This window comes from Aythya fuligula, chromosome 7, assembly GCF_009819795.1.
Source record: "Aythya fuligula isolate bAytFul2 chromosome 7, bAytFul2.pri, whole genome shotgun sequence".
Taxonomy (NCBI): domain Eukaryota; kingdom Metazoa; phylum Chordata; class Aves; order Anseriformes; family Anatidae; genus Aythya; species Aythya fuligula.
This window is the reverse complement of record NC_045565.1, coordinates 9,351,616-9,368,700: the sequence shown is the minus strand read 5'-3', so window position 1 is coordinate 9,368,700 and position 17,085 is coordinate 9,351,616. Positions and strand designations below refer to the sequence as shown.

The 17,085-nt window shown below is 38.6% G+C and overlaps 1 protein-coding gene across 2 annotated transcripts in view; it reads right to left on the bottom strand.

Annotated features, from left to right (window-relative positions):
* The window catches only part of BMPR1A (bone morphogenetic protein receptor type 1A), an 81,881-nt gene that overhangs the window by 44,833 nt on the left and 19,963 nt on the right, over nt 1–17,085 (bottom strand). The window lies entirely within an intron of this gene.

Sequence of the window (17,085 nt, the reverse complement as noted above, 5' to 3'; positions counted from 1 at the left end):
TCTTAGACACTTGCATTTGTAGTAGTTGTACAGCTGAAGTATATTTGTAAAACACTGATACTAAAAAGCATTTAAATTTAATTTTATTTCTACTACATACACATTTGTCCTAGATGAAGGGAGATGCTTGGGAGGACGGGTGTTAAAAAAACCCTGTGTATTGTTTTCTTTTGAAAATATGCCTTTCTAATCTTTCCCAATAACACTCTGATTCACCTGGCCTGCACCAACCTGATTAGCAAGCCACTAGGTTTCTCCAATTTTATTTGTTTTTAAAACTATGCAACAGATTAGAGGAAGGACACATTGTGTGGTGACACCAATGGAAAAAATAACAACAAAAATGATGCCCAAGTCAATCTTTATTAAACACAGAAGAATCCAAGACTGAAGCCTCACAACACAATTCCACTGGTGTCACCCCATTAGTTCTAGTACACAATGAGCCATATACAGAGAAAAATATAATAATAAAATAATAATATAGTAAATAAAATATAATAATAAAATATACAGAGAAATAAGCAGTAGGTTTATCATAGCTACGCAAAGGTATGACTGTTCCTGGAAAGAAAAAGCAAGTCAAGAAGTTTGGGAAAAAAAGTAAAAATACTGGCAATAGGGTGGGCTTCATTTTTTGTTCATGTTTTTGAACTGTCCTACATCCAAGCATCAGAGGAAAGCAAGGAGCAAGCTCTTACCGTGCATTCTAACAGTCGTAGTAAGCCTGATTTCTGTCAAGTCCCATGGATTTTAAACATTTTCGTGGAAAGCTAATTTGGGCTTATCGGCTTTACTACTTAGATTCCAACTCGAGCATATGGCACATATTGCCAGTTCTTCCCACTTTATCACAATGTCACAATTTGTGAATGCTTCCATCATCCAAACCTTTCAGAAATATAAGAGCTTCTAGTCTTAAAACTGCAAAGATAACCCTGAAAGTAACAAATGCTCCAGCATCAGCAACCCAGACGTGCTGTTAAAAAATATACAACCAATCTTATAATCTAGAGATTTAATACCTTATTTCTGAATGTGGAAACCAACAGTACTGCATGAATCATGAGCCTAACATGATTTTTAGCAAAGGAAAAGTTTCAGAGTCCACCTCTCCGCTCCTCTCCTTTCTAAGCTCTATAAGGACCTTTACCATTACAAGGTCAGGATACTCCTGTCTCCATGTCCATTTATAAGCACTGTTTCTAACACACTGAGGTTTAATAGTCTTGGTAATAAATAATAAATCTGTGTAAAATGGCAACCCGAAACCATCCTGAATATCAGATAGCAGCAGTTCTTAAAGACAACTGTCTCCATGGAGCAGACAGGCTGACACTTGACTGCTATTTCTTCCACGGTAGAATTGGAAAAACATTCTCACCATGCAAAGGTGTTTGTGTAGAATGTTTTTGCTTTTTTTAAAGCGAGTTTGTAAAAAATCTGCAAAATAAATCCATCTCACTCTCTCTCTCATCAAGACTCCAGTTCACCTTCTGTTGGACTCCAGAAGACAGGACTATAAACAGAAAAAGGTCAGTGTGCTTTCTGTTTTTACAACATGGCCAAATCCCCTGTATCTAATATCTGATTATACAAAGACCACTTTGTATTATTTAAAAAGCCTGCTTTGTAAAGGCATTTCTGAACACTGCTAGTCCTTTTTTTTTTTTTTTAAATGATGTCCTCATTCCAGACTCCCAAACTGATGAAAATTCTTAGTAAATGTTAATTTCTATAAAGTATTCATTGAATTTCTTGATCTTACTCCCATGTATCAGATACCCAAGTTCCCTCAACAAACAAAATGATTTTAGTGAACTTCCTGATTCACATGACTGTGTATGTTCATACTTGAATTCAAATCAGTAGTGCTCTTCAGAAACCCATCTCCCTAAACACCCCTATTTTCCTTGCTTTACTTTACACAGCAAGGCAGCCTCTGTGCACATGAAGATTTATTTTGAGTATATGTAGATGAGAAAACAAGCTTCAGAAAGCACATCGTAGATGCTCCAACCACTCACAGGAATTCAGCCACAGACTCAGAGGAGGACTGCTTTGAAACAAAACTCCCACAACCTGTAGAGCATGGCTGTCAGGTTCTCAGCACCTGACAGATCCCATTCTCTTAGCCACACTGCTGGGTAATGTGGACACAGACTCTTTCCTGACTCTCTCAATTTCTGCATCAGTTCCAAATTCACGTCTGCCTTTTAAAAAAGGACAACTACAAAAGCTCAGAGATGAGTGAAGTTAATGCTAATTACTAATTTATGAGAGTAACCTCAGTATTCTATTTCTTCAATTTCTTTATCAGCATGCAATGCTACTTAAGAACAAACTGAATTTTATAAAAAGCAATTGACTTAAATATTTATAGTTATCCAAAATGCTCAGCTATTAATGGATTAGTTTTTCAAAATATTTAATGTCATTCCTGATGGCATTTTCCCAGAAGAAATGCTGTTGATAACCAATAAAACTATTTAATAAGTTATTCACACAACTCCATCTTCATTTTATTAGAACTTCATCTACTACAATGGCTGCAAGAAGCACTGACAAATTCAAGAGTACACAGGCTCACAGCACTTGCCACTAGTTACATATTGAATCCAGATTTATCTGAAAACTTTTGCATCATTAAGATTAAGCTTAGGATCTTCATACACTATTAAGTCTGGAATATTGCCCTGCAATCTGAAGAAAAGAAAAAATCTGAATGACATTAATATACTGACTATAATATACTAGCTAACCCAAAGAGCTGTAACTTTGCAGTCACCAGCAGGCCACAGGGAACAGTCCAAACACCCAGCACGAGCTGATTTAGCCTCATTTGGCAGGAGGAAGGGCTTTCCTGCTAATGTGGGGCAGGAATGAACAGCCCTGAGCAGGACAGGCAGAACGGAGGGACTTGTAGTGGCAAAGCTCAGAGCAGAAACCAGACTCCAGCTGTGGATTCCTCCTCCTTGTCGTCTTGCTTATCTCTAGGATCAGCTTCCCTTCACAGCAGCTCCCGTTCCTCCAGCTCCAGGGCCACATACAACTCACTCCCCTTACCTGTCCACACTACTCTCAATGAGAAGGAAGTTGCCTGGTGCTTGACTCTCCCTGGCTTTGTTTCTCCAAGTCATTCCTCCTACATCCCCAACTGCCTCACCAGTTTTCATCTCAGTTAACTTTATTTCTCTTAGATGATCTATTCCACATAAACACACCTTTTTTTATCTTGCAGTTGGGGAAAATTGAGAATTATCCTGCATTTTGAAAAGAATCAAAAAAAGGAACCTTCAATGAGTTAGAAATTTTAGAGCAGAACAAAACAGAGGTGGACGAGGGGCTATTCCTATGTGGCTGTAAACATGTAATAGCTGACAAATCTATAGCTGAATAACCACCACAGCTGTTAGTCTAGAAACAGACAGGAAAGGTTGGCACAGTGGAAGCCTGCGAGTGAAGGACAGGAGACTCAGGAGGGCTCTGCCTTTACATGGAAACTGACTTATCATGGATCTTAGGAACAGAAGGGTAAAAGTGCAACTATTTGCACAGAAGTTTCTGTTAAGCTCCTGTAACTCAGGTGTGCATTTTAAATGCAAAATTATGCATATTTAAGGAACACAAGTTTAGAAAGCAATTTTGAAGTAACATAGCAGTTGAAGTAATTCATTGGAATCAAGTACATGATCACAGAAGAATTCATGGGTACAGATGATGGGTTAAAGACCTGTCAATTCATTCCAGCTTCCAGTTACATCTTCCTCACTCCTAAGTAATCCAGCCACCACTGCTTCCCTTCTGCAGGGTTCACGAGTTCAGTCATACCTTTATCACAGTTTATGAAACAGAACTTTGCTTTAATGTTCCTGTGAATTCAGATCACAGGCTTGGGTGATAACAGTCAGAAAACAACAGGGGCAATAACCTTCATCACTCGATACTTGGGGTTTGAGCAAAGGGAGAATGAGGAAATCAGGTGGTGCTGGCAACACGTCTCTGTAAGCAGTGCAGATGGGTTCACAGCCAGCTGATGGTTCTGCTAACAGACAGGAGAGGTCTCAGAAGCAGAGCTAGCCATTCTAGGGTAAAATATAGTCAAAAAAAAAAAAGGGGGGGGGGGGGGGGCTTTTTTTTTATAACTCTGGGTATGCATAAATTATAACAAAAGCCCAGACTGTGCCTGTGGAATATGCTTTAGTCAACAGTCTCATGACTGCCACTAGCAAATTTAGCCAGAGCTCCTGTAAGCTAGAAACAGTTCAAAAATGGTGATTACACTGCTATGAGAAGTCTACTGTAGCCATGAAATTTGAGTGGAATTCTAAAGGGAAAGCTGCCATAGCAAATTTCCAAATCCTACTTCAAAGTTCACATCCAAGGATATGAATTTCTTAAGGAAAACTTTTTCAATAAATTTACATGTGAGTAAAACCCCACACTACACTGGTAAAGCAAATACAATATTGACTGCAGCACACACTAGGCTTGATGGCTTTGTCAGTGAAACACTGCAGGTATACGAGGATCTTGGAGCAAACAGCCCTTCCAAAATATATGGGACCATTTCATGAAATAAACTGATGCTTAGGTTGAACAAGCTTACATGTATGCAGCCTATAAGCACCAAGTAGCAAGTTGTGAAAGAAGAGCCTGAAAAATGGTACAAGCACATTTATCCAACCCTTGAGGCAAGCCAGTTTTGACTGATCTCCTACTTCATTAAGAATATATCGGCATGAAAACTGATTTTAAATTTTAATTTTAAGCCTGGCTGTATTCCCTTGAATTTCAATAAAGAATCACCAATTTATTCTTGCGAGGTATTTAAAATGCAAGGAACAATAAGATATTCCAGCACTACATCATGTTTCACATCTGGCCGTGACTCTCAAAATAGCTCATGATATCACTGATCTTTTAGCACCTGTAAGTTATTCTCAGAAAGCGTGGATTTCATCATCTTCACTGATTACTGTATGGATCCCTTATGGCAAAAAAACAACAACAAAAAAAACCAAAACAACAAAAAAAACCCCACAACTTTTTATCATTTGTTGGCACATTTGTTGAACTTACCTTGAAACAGTTTGATGGAAACAAGATATTGCGTATAGATAATACAGACCTAAACACCACCGGATCAACTGAAGTACTTATCTAACCTGGCTGATGGCCTGTGCAGGCAGGTAGGACGAGTGCTGCCCACCAGTTCTCCCCCCTGTAAATAGGGGAGAGGGTCCCTGAACAACCTCAGGCTTTACTTGCGAGGCCTTACAACTGGGCAAACTTACTGAAAGGCAGAAGACACCCTAAGTAGGTAGTATTTGAAGGACCCACCCTGCTTCACAGCTTGGTACTCTACTCTGTGCTTGTTATGCGTTTCTGTTGTCATCATCTGAGCTCCCTGCTGAGACACAAGACAAAGTGTTCTACATGCTCAAACTTCTGAAAAATCATTGCCCCAGGGCCTATCTGGAAAGATGAGAACAGAAACTCCTGAGTGAAACCGTCGCATGCAGTATGAGACAGACAGAAAAAGAGGATGCATTTTACATAGTGACACGAATCTGTATAAATCGCAATGCACTGCACCCTCCAGAAGGCCTTGTGACACAAGGAATTTATTACTGGAGCCATGATGAAAATCCAGACATGAACCTCCTGCGATACTGACTTACACCTGTAACAAAAGTCTGCTTTGGCAGTAGGGCCAGATAATTCTACCAGGCTTTTACCTCATCTTGACAGACACAATTTCCTATAGCAGAAAGTTGAAGCCTTCTCATTCCTTAGCAGGATATCTTGAATATTTCTTTCTGGCATAGCTAGCTACATCACCTGAAGTCACCTGAAGGACTCCACAAGGCTGATCCTCTTTAGCCACTGTGCAAGCAGGCTCTACGCTCACAAAGAAGCCTCAGTATTTCTTTCACTTGTCTCAAATGTTCTTCATCCACAGGTCCAATGAGTCAGACTGAAAAAATATCAGCTGACTCTCTACACTTTGGGGCTAAAAGCTATCTGACAACAGCCTGGTGTTGAATCAAAAACAATTATGTAGTTTGCCATCCCCAAAGGCAACCCCATCAGCCTGCAGCACTTGCTTGATGAACAATCCTGCTCTGATGCATCACCATGGAGAAGTCAAAACAGAATACCACTCACCAAGCTTTGTAACTAAAACAACTGGACAAGAGACTTTTCTTTGCAAGTACTTCTTTCATTCACAGCTCTCCAAGTACCCAAAACAGTCCTGAAAAGTGCCTCTGTTTTTAAGAGATCTAAAACTCAAACTCTTTTACCTCAACTTTGGAGATACCCAGCAGAAAGCTAGCTCCCCCATCCACAGCCTAAGCTTGCTCTCAGAATTGTGAAGACTGACTGGCCTCACAATTAACCGTCTTCAGCTGCATTTGACGTCCCTGAAAACACGGCTAGCTGCGATACCATGTACTTAATAAGTCTTCCTAAATTTTGGAAAGTCATCAAAAACACTTAGGCTCTACGCTGTTCAGTCATCAATCAAATTTCATAGTCAGCTTCTCGATGTGCTTCAAAACCTGCCTGGGCCCTATCACTTGGCTAGTAGTTTGCCTCATGCAGATGAAAGTAACAACAATATGTGATCACTTGGCACACAGACCTAGAGGCGCGCATTCTTATCATAATACTGATCCTGGGAATGCTGCCCAGGCTTCAATTTCTCTCTGACAAAAGCACCAGTGAAATCTACCTTCTGCCTGTGCTGCAGGCCCACTAGGCCACATTTTGCTAGGTGATCCTTTTCCTCCTCCTGCTATGATTCCTGCAAAAAGGTCAAGTGTTTCTTCGATCTGCCTTTTCATGGAGTGATTCAAATGTGATAAAGATTTTCAGGAATGCCTTGATTTTATTTATTTATTTATTACATATTTGTATCTTACATTTATATACATACGTTACAACTTCAAAGTCGCATGGTCTTGGACACTACCAAAACACTGCCTTTAAACCTACAAAACATTCCTCTTAGTTTACACACTTTCTGAATTAGCTGAACACAAAAACCAAAACCTGGTACATGAAAACCACCCATCGCTTTTTCAGGTCCTTTCACACCAAAAACATAGAGCCATGACCACAACAGTCCTGAGCACATGGAAACGGTGACTGAACCTTCACAGAAACCATCAGTCTCTCACACAAACACACACACAGAATGGTTAAAGGCCTCCACCATGAGCAAACCCATCAGGTACGGAAGTTTTCCCCAACAGAAAATATTTAGACGTGCTAAAACTCAAAAAAATACTACTTTTTCTTTGAGATACAAGAATATACAAAGTAATTTTCAGCAACTTAAACAGACTTTATGTATTGTAAGAGCCCTTAAAATTAACTTCATTCTAAAATCATAAAAAGACTTTTTAATACCCCAAAAAGTGTTCCTCTTCACAAGCAATGTAAGCACCTGCGTCTTAGCTTTAACTTGGTCTTCTACAACAAGAGGCTTATGGTATGAATCCTTTCTACTTTTAAATCTGACACACAGAAAGCAATTGAAGGTCAGACATGCTTTTTTTTTTTTTTTTTTGATTGTCAGTGATGATAACAATTTACAAAGAATATGGAAACCTTACGGTCCAGAAGTTAGCAACTGGCACAGAGACAGAGTTTAATCCTCCACCCTTGGGGCTACAAAAATACACATCCTCCATTAAATGGCCTTTACTGAAACCAAAATCCTATTGGCATTGGAGGCACAAAAACACAGAGTTCTTGCCTTGCCCAACAGAAATTTGTTCTGCTAAACATATAAACCTTAAAATTTGCATTTCTTTCCACCATTGTAAAGTAAAATAAAAGAATCAGTTAATTATCATTAACTCTTAAAATTGGCAGCGACTATTAAATCAAGGCAAGTATGAATTAAGTTCATGCCGTGCACGTTACACCAACATCATGGAGGAGACTGTATTTATATACTAAACCATAAATGTAATGATGTAATCCCTTGTAATACACAATGGCTACTTTATTTTGTGTAACTGGTTAGTCATACTTTAATCAACACTAGAATTTTATTAAAATGTACTGCAAAGTGTTTCCCTTCAGACTAGTTATGATTTATCGATACTGCTTTAGAAAAAACTGACTATAATAAGGATGGTCAGGTAAGGAGGCTCAAAGCTGCAAGAGACCCGTGCATGATTTGGTGATACAGATGACTCAACAGCCGGAGTAAGAACATTATATGTAAGTTTGGTTCCCAGTAGACCCACCCATATTTCCCAGAATACAAACACATTCATGTGAAATGGTGATAGGCCATGTGGAGAACCACTAGACTCACCTCCAAAAATCTATAGAGCAGACAACCAAAGACAGGAGCCTTTTGCACACAACAGCTTTATGCTAAGAATACGAGATCCCATCCAGCCCCCTGCTCTCTTTAGAGGCATTAAGATACATTATGGTGGCATAACAAATTCAGAAAAGAAAGGCATATAAAAATACTGCAAATTATTCTAGACTACTTCAGAATTTATTCTAAGTGCTTTATCTGAAACTTAACTATTTCCACAGCCTATAGAGCAGATTCTCTTGCATAAAATTTCAGGAATTCAGGATTTGATATTCCTCCAGCACAAAATGTTCTGCAAGGTTATCTTAAAGGATGGTCTGGTTTTATGCAAATAACTGATATTACAGAAAAATACTATACATCTTCAGCAGAGAAGACACAAAACTAAAATTTTTGCCATTTTTTCGTAAATCAATGGTACAAAACCCTTCAACTTCTATTGGTAAGGCAAAGTGAAGGTGTGCTTTATAACCCAGAAAACTATATGAAATTATCTTGGTAGCATTTGATTACATCTGATCTCAAGTGGACTGGACTTTCCTTCATCTGTTTAAAAAATGGGGTCATACCTTCAGATAACCCTTCTCGGTATGGAAAGATTGATTGTTATTCAGACAATGATTAGTCCCATCCCCGGAAAACAATTGTTTTTTTTTTTTTTTTGAAAAAAAGATTATACATTAAAGTAAGTATATACATCACCACTAAAAAAAAAAAAAAAAAAAAAAAAAAAAAAGAGCAATAATTATTGAATCAGAAGTATTTGATTTAAAAGTTTGCACTAGGGACTTATCCTTGTAATCTTGGTCCCTGAAAATTCCCCCAAAATTATTTCAGAACAAAATGAATTAAGGAAATTAGAAGGAAAATCCTACATAATAAAATAAAATGGATCCTGCTAAAGCATCATTTTACTCATTAGAATCTTGGAAAAAATGACCACAACAAGAAGTTGCCCCCCTTACCATTTGCATGATGATATGGAATGTGATTTGCAAGTCTGAACTATCAGGCTGCTGTGGCCTCAACTTCTCAAACAGAGCTCAACAGGTTAGAGAAAGGTAATGCATCATGCAGGAAGCAATACCCACAGGTAACTCAGCATAGGGACAAAGCTGCCCCCAAATCCTCAGCCATTTTAACTATTAAGTCTAACAATTTTAAGTTCAGAGTGCTGAAACACTGTATGCCTGTAGTTCTTTGGCCACCAAATCATGGACCCTTTCAACTTGACCTAAAGACACATTTGTGGGGAAAAAAAAACAACAAACCAAACCAAACCAACAACAACAAAAAACACATACAGAATAGACCTTAAGGGCTTAGACAAATAAAAGGTAGGAAAACTCAAGACAGAGTTCTGGGACACTGAATAATTATCTAAATTTCAAATCTGGCCTCTTGCATGTCCTACTGACTTACATGTTCAAAAGTATATAATAAGTAAAAGTAAATAACTGTAAATAATTTCTATCACTCTCAAATTCTCTTCTCCAAATGCACAGGACTACTGGTGCCTTCATCAAGGAACTGAAGAAAAACAATCTTTTTTTTTCATTAAATTGTATTTAATACTGGTGACAGGCCACTCACAGAGAACAATTAACTGCTTGGAAACAGGTTCACTTTATGTAGCACGACCACCCATCTGTGAACAAATACTGTAAAAGACTGGCTATAACCTGGACCAAAGTAACTTCACAAATAATTTTTAAATGTAATCCATGAAAGGACTTAGGCACCACAAGCAGGATTTACCTGATGCTCAGCTTCTTCAGCCATGAAGAGGTTTTTGTCAACAAAGCTCTACAGCCAGAGGTTTGCTACTGCTCAAGCTGAAAAGAGCTCATCTGCTTAAGCCTGCTGAGAAGTCTAACCTGCTCGGTGTTCTGCATGCATCTTTAACCACTCCAACAATGGGGGCATGTTCATGTGAACTGTAACTGTCAGACACTTCTCTTCAAACAGACTTTTAATTCAATAATCTAGAGGTTGTATCACTGTCCTACAGGCTTTGGATGACAGACACAGACAGACCCAGAGAACGCAGGCAATCTCTCCACTGTGCCTACAGAAGAGACACCTCTTTACAGAGAGCAGCACAAGGCCCATGGAAGAAGGCCCATGCCAGAGGGAGGAACTGTTTTACAGCCAAACAATTAAGCATATGTGGGGTGGAAAAGGAATGCTGAAATACAGCCACAAATTTTAATATTTGCTTTAGAGCAAAACATACTCCGAACTGTAGGTCACTTATTCTTGGGACACAGAGAAGGGGGATAGAATCCCCCTCATCTAATGAAGCACGACTCCTCGGATTTCCTGTCGCAGAAAGCATGTCATCTGCAAGAAGGTATAACCGTGTGGACTCGTACTCAAGGAAAGGATAAAACAATAACATAGTTCTCGGTAGTGTTAACAGTGAAGTCTACATTGTAATAAAATAATATAAAAGCTTCCCATCAACATTGAGACGCTCCATCGGGAAAATACGTAATTTGTAAACTATAGTGTTTGTAGTTATATGTAGTAGTTGTATATAGTAAGTTTGGTTGCTTTAACTTCCATGTTTCTTTTAGTTCTGGAAGGTTTGCCTCCTTGCAAGAAACTTAAGATACCTGATGGTGTTGCTTTAATGTGCCTTCTCTTTAACAAAGGAAGAAAAACTCTGATGCTAGCAGCTTTTTCTACTTAGCAGAGGCACAAGAGCCAACAGCTGACATTTGAATTTCATCTAAATTCAAACAGGAAATACACTCATACGAGTTATCAATTACAGACTGATTCACTCATGACTGCAGTGAATTCTCCATTGCGAGAAGACACACTAGATACACTGCAGTTACATGCACTTAGGGCACACTTGGGCAGACATTTACCTAGATTTCTTCTTGCCTTAAACAAACTAAAATGAAACTCCTCACACCTGAAAACTGTGCCCAAGCAAAGCACAACCACGTACAGGACCACTCTGGATTTCTTGGAGAGAAAATCCCATTGCACGGACCAAGGACTATCACAGGAAGATGTCTTCTCTTCCAGCACTGTCCTATTTGTTCCTAATTAATATTTAGGCTTTTACAAAAATCATCTTGGAAAAAAGCTTAAAGTAGAGCTATTTCAGATGTATGCACTATTACACCCTGTAACTCGAGTCTTTTAACAAAAAAGCTGAAGTAATAAATCGTACAGACACACTAAGTGATTAATTACCTTAAGTAACTGCTGCTTCATTATTACATTCTGGGATATTCAAGAGCTAAAAAAAACAGAGCATCTTTCCATGCTTCCTTAACCTAGGTATTTTAGATTCTATCCAAATAAGTGAATAAAATTCTTGTTTTAAGAAAGGAAAAATGCAAAAGGAGTTCAAATATAGAGCTGACCTCTGCCCCTCTCTACACTGAGAACCATCTGGATTCTATTAAATTGTCAAGCAAGTACCAGGATTAATACAAAGAGAAATAAGAGAACCACTGAAATGTTTAACATTGGTAGCTTCTTTATAGGCTACTCTAAATCTCCATATGAACCTCAGCTGATTAACACTTCAAATGCATGACATCTATTTTATAAAATTACACAGACCACTTTCACTCTCCCTTCCCTGTGACTCCTAAGCAGAGCTGCAGCTAAAGACTTTTCGTATTACCCTACTCTACGGAGCAGCTGCCCAAGCAACTTATGAAACTGTAAAACAGCCATCAGCGTTGTGAAACTCAGGGGAAACCAGTAAAGCCTCCCATTTAAGGTTGTTAGATTATCTTACCTCATATAGTCCTGTGCTTTAATGTTGTAGTATAACACAATGCAAATTATACAGAACAGAGTTCATGCATTTCAGTACCCAAAGATTCAGCAAGAAAAGGGCCTAACTCCAAACAAACAGCTCCGGGGCTCTGAAGAAGTTCAGCCTCATCTAGGTTTACAATTAAGTGACAAGCTTCCATATGACTTACAAGCCTTACCAAAGGGAGCATTCCTCAGAATAGTTTCATACTTTAAATAGATATACGACTGAAGCATCAGCTTTCAGGTTGGCCTTCTCAGCATAACATCGTTCCCACTGAACCCGAAGGCCAATTAATTTCCATCCTCCTTGCAGAAAGGAAGTTCAGCTCACTGATGATTTCCTGGCACTTCAGCATTCTCCACGTGATGAGTATGTGACACTCAGTAGTACTGATAGATTTTAACGGATAGTTTCTAATGTATTTGTGGGAAACAAAAAAGAATCCAGATTCGGGGTAGCAACCTCCTGGTTCAGGTGAAGAAAGGTAAGATGCTGCACAAGAGCAAAATGAAAGGAAATGACAGATGAAGTCATTTTTCCCCTCAAGCGTTTTATAAAAGATTGGTAATTAATATTTTGCCTGTTTTTACACAAATATATATCAATTTCAAACTCCAACACCAATACCACACAATTACACAGGATTACAAAAGAACATGATCCATACACACAGTCATGACCACTTCTGTTTGTTTAAACCCCAAATGCAACTGTGGAAACAACTGGGGAAAAATGTAGGAGCTGTAGATTCAAGTCATCTGAATTTGTAAGATGCTGCATTTAAAACAGAAAAAGAACATAGCCCCTTCTCAGTAAGCCACATAGTATAAGGAAGGTTGAAATAACCATCCTTTTCTTTAAGAGTAGTTTTGCAAAAAAGAAGAAATTGACACAGAATTACACTGTCAGGCATCAGCAGGCTCCCTCTGTCTGAACACCTCTCACTTCGCCCCACAGAAGTACATAGCCTTTCAAACTGTGTTGGCCCTACCAGCTCAACACAGGGTCAAAAATGGGTGACTTCCTCGGCTTTCCTCTAACAAAAGGAGATTCTGCATGAGAAAGCATGCACCCAGATACGCCACTGCATTTACTTCAAGTGATTTGTTCAAGTATACACAACTGCAAGTCAGGAAACAGCTTGCAAGCATACGAGGAAGATTAGAACAGATGACGTGGTTGTGCCAGCTCTAAAGAGTCGTGAGATAAAACAAGAAAAGTTATCAAAGCAAGCAGAAACAAATGAATATTTAAATAGAAGTTGTGCTGCATGAAAGCAGTGCTCTTGCACATTCCTTCTCACATTAATATATTCTCAAAACTGGAATGGAACAAGTATTTGAGTAATTTAAACAGAACCACACAAGTCAGTAACAAGCTTAGAGCTCTTTATATTTAAGAAGAAAACAGAACTTGAAAGATCTAAGCAATGCAACTAAATCTTGATCAAAGAAGCATGCAATCATATTCTGGCAGTCGCTGGAGCAGATGCCTGCCATTAGTTTAGTATAAGTATCTCCATAATCTAACTCATCCTTAGTTAGAAAGAATATCTGGGATAAGAACAAAAACAACATAAAACAAATGACCTTGAAGTTACAGGAAACCCAGTAATGAGTGAGTTCAAGACGCTGTAATATATTTTGCTTGTGCATGTATGTCTGGAAGTCAGGTGAGACCCAGAAATACTCAAGTTCTTTGATACACAGAATGTCTGTCTCTAATAAACAAGAGTGTTTCATGGTAATTCAGTGATCTGATTAAATGAGTTTTAGACTATCAAGCCAACAAAACGTCCAACTAGTTTGGACTACATGGGTCTTGGTCTTTCTTAAAAGCAGAGAAGGGACTGGGGAACACATGGGGGCAGCGACAAGGGACGCAGATTCACATGATCCAAAGCAAAGAACTCCTGACAGCATCCCTGGTAAGTCTTGCCAAGGCTTGCAAAAACACAGAATGGCTTCAGGTTATTTTGTGATGAATGAAGAGCTTGTGGGCTTTCCTTGCCTGCGTGCTCACTCAGGGGTAAGGTTTATCTCTTTGTCAACAGAATCTAATACGCTGCAATTTGTTCAATGGTGATACCAGTTCTTAAATGCAGAGTTCGGCAAACTGGTCTAAGGGAGGTGGGGTTTCCTTGGCTGGCTGGGGGGGGAGGTATGCGTGTGTGCTTTGTTAAATAAGCTGAGACCTGCCTGTAGTTCCTCCCTACTTGTTATAAGTAGCAAAAACATTTTTAAGTTCTTGAGAGGAACATTCTCAGATACTGAAAAATAGCAGTGGTTTAGATACATAATCCTTATCGCACTATTGTAACTTGATCCTGGAACTGACAAACTCAAAACCAGCCTTGGAGCCCTATTACCTGCCTCTGCTGGGGGGAGGAAAAGAAAGAAGAAAAAAAAAAGACACCTGATCATTCAAAAACATGATGATCGAGATGCTCTTAAACGTACCAAGTGGGTTAAGCCAAAAAACTACCAGCAGAAGGAAGCTGTACCTTTCTGTTTGATTCAACAGGTACCAGCTGAGGAAGGAAGAACAAGATTTCATTCTCCGTCAGCTTCAAAGGTCACAAAACAAAGCTTGTCCGTTCAGCAATGTGTACAGGAGGGACTTTCAAACAACTGAGTAACTGAAAATATTTATACTTTGAATGGGATGAATAGGAAGAAGGCTGTGTAGCAGCACGGCAGAGGTAAGGGAAGGATACGGAGAGGGAACGGCTTTGTTTCAGCCACCACTCCTCCAGGAACTGATGAAGCAGCTCCAGCCCTCCAGCTGGCCGCACAGCCCAGGCAGCGCCCACCTCAGGGCTCCACCACCCTGACACGCTGCTTCAGGTGTGCTGCAGCCCATGAGCAAATCGCCCACTGTCCACAGAGTAATGACAAACCATTGTTGCATTATTGCAGGGATACTCTATTATTTTTCTACCGGTCTTTCAGTGCCTAGATGATTTAAAACAAAATAAAAACACACATTTTAAAAACGGTATTTTTTGACTCCCAATTACTCCACTAAACTCACCCTTTAGTCAGCTGCCCTTTCTTTCATTTGGTCACGACTGTTAAAAGTTCTAATAGGTTATGTGCACCTAAAGCTGGAGGTATTTTGATGAGCTACAAGGGCTTCTTTTCACTTAAAAGCAAGATGGGATACGGTGCTGAACAAACAGAAAAGCCCATTTAATACTTTACAATGTTCCAATGTTATGTTTTTAGGATAAATAATTGTGACAAACACCAATTATACAACACCCCTGGGATACACAGCTGCCACTGAGAAGAAGATAAAGAGTCTTCCAAGCCACTGTCAACAACAGTGAAACCAGAATAGTTTATGGAGAATCTAGGAACTATTGGAAATCATGACTCCTGCTACTGTGGCACTGAGAAACAGTGAACCACTATAATGGGAAGATGCCAGTCTTATCTTTATTACATACATCTTATTATCTTTATTTTTTCCACTGTAAAAAGGGCTTGCTCTGATGCTATTCAGTTTATGTGCTACTATAAAATAATGAAAAAGGTCATTTTTTATATGTGAAGTTTTTCCAATATAGCTGTTACAAAGAATATCAGGGGAAGGAATTTCATTATCTAATCCTCTGCAAAAGCACCTCTACTTTGAAAGCAATGATATTTAAATGTAAATGATAAACAAACAAACAAAAAAAAAAGACAAAAGACAAGGAAGCAAACCTCAGATTCCAAGGAATTCCAAGGAAAGGGACTGTTTATTAAAGTCTGTGCTTAATCCAAGTGGAAAAACAAAACAAAATAAGCAACCCCCTCTGCTACAGGACAACTAACTGTATTGGCCTGACATTTTCTTAACTTTTCTTTGATAAAACTACAGCCACACTTGAGAAAGCTTTCCAGTTCAGAGATTCATTCTATTTCTTGTTGATGCTGCAGTAAATTGTAATTAACAATAAGAAAAACATCAAATACACAGTTTTACATAAAAGCCAAGAAAGATATTAAATGTTTACATTTCCACCTTATAATGATGTTTAGGGGAAAAAAAAAAAAACAACAAACAGGCTATATAAAAGAAGTAACAGTTGCAGAAATGCTACCAATGTAGAACATAAATAAAGGAATATTTTGTTTTCTGGCTTAACACATATGCATCACCTTACAGATAAACATGATTTGCAAGCTAACGCTGGCCCTTTGAAGTTATCACCATACATTTAGGTATGTGTGCTACAGAAATTGTCATTTTTCATCTGTCAGAATTGAAAGATGAAGTCACAGGACAATAGACTAACAGGTCTTACGTAATGCCAGTATAAAGTTTATACCTGGAAAAAAGACAAAGAACAGCAGGTTAAGAAGATTCGTGCCTTCAGTATATGGGGAATTTTCTCTACTTCTGTAATCTGCCTCAAGGTTTCTGGTCTTCCATCAAGTTCCAACATGGTTTCTTTAACAATTTAATTTAAGCATTTAAACTAAAAAGGATTCTGGGAAGTTGGATGATAACACTGACATCTGCTAACATAGCCAAGAAAATCCAACTGAAAAAAAAAAAAAAAACCAACGATTTACTCGTGTGAGACTTGCAGATAGTCAGAACACCAATTCAAAACCTGCCAGAGTTTATTAGTGATTATTGCAGAAATATCACTGTCGTTTGAGTTAGAAAACCCTATGTGCATAGATGTTTGCTGAACAAATTTGCTGCAAGTTTTTGGTTACATATATAAAAATAATTGCTTACAGGTCAACAATTTCACATACAGCCATTTCAAATCCTACCTCACAAAAGGAGGAAAGAAATCTACGATTAGCTCACCTAACAGCGGAGGGGGCGGGGAGTTTATTTCTAAGTCCTACAATATGATTTTAATGTTTGCTGAAAAATCATGGGTCTCACAAGAAGTACATGAAGAGTTACTCCTTTCCTGGCATACTGTTTATTGTGT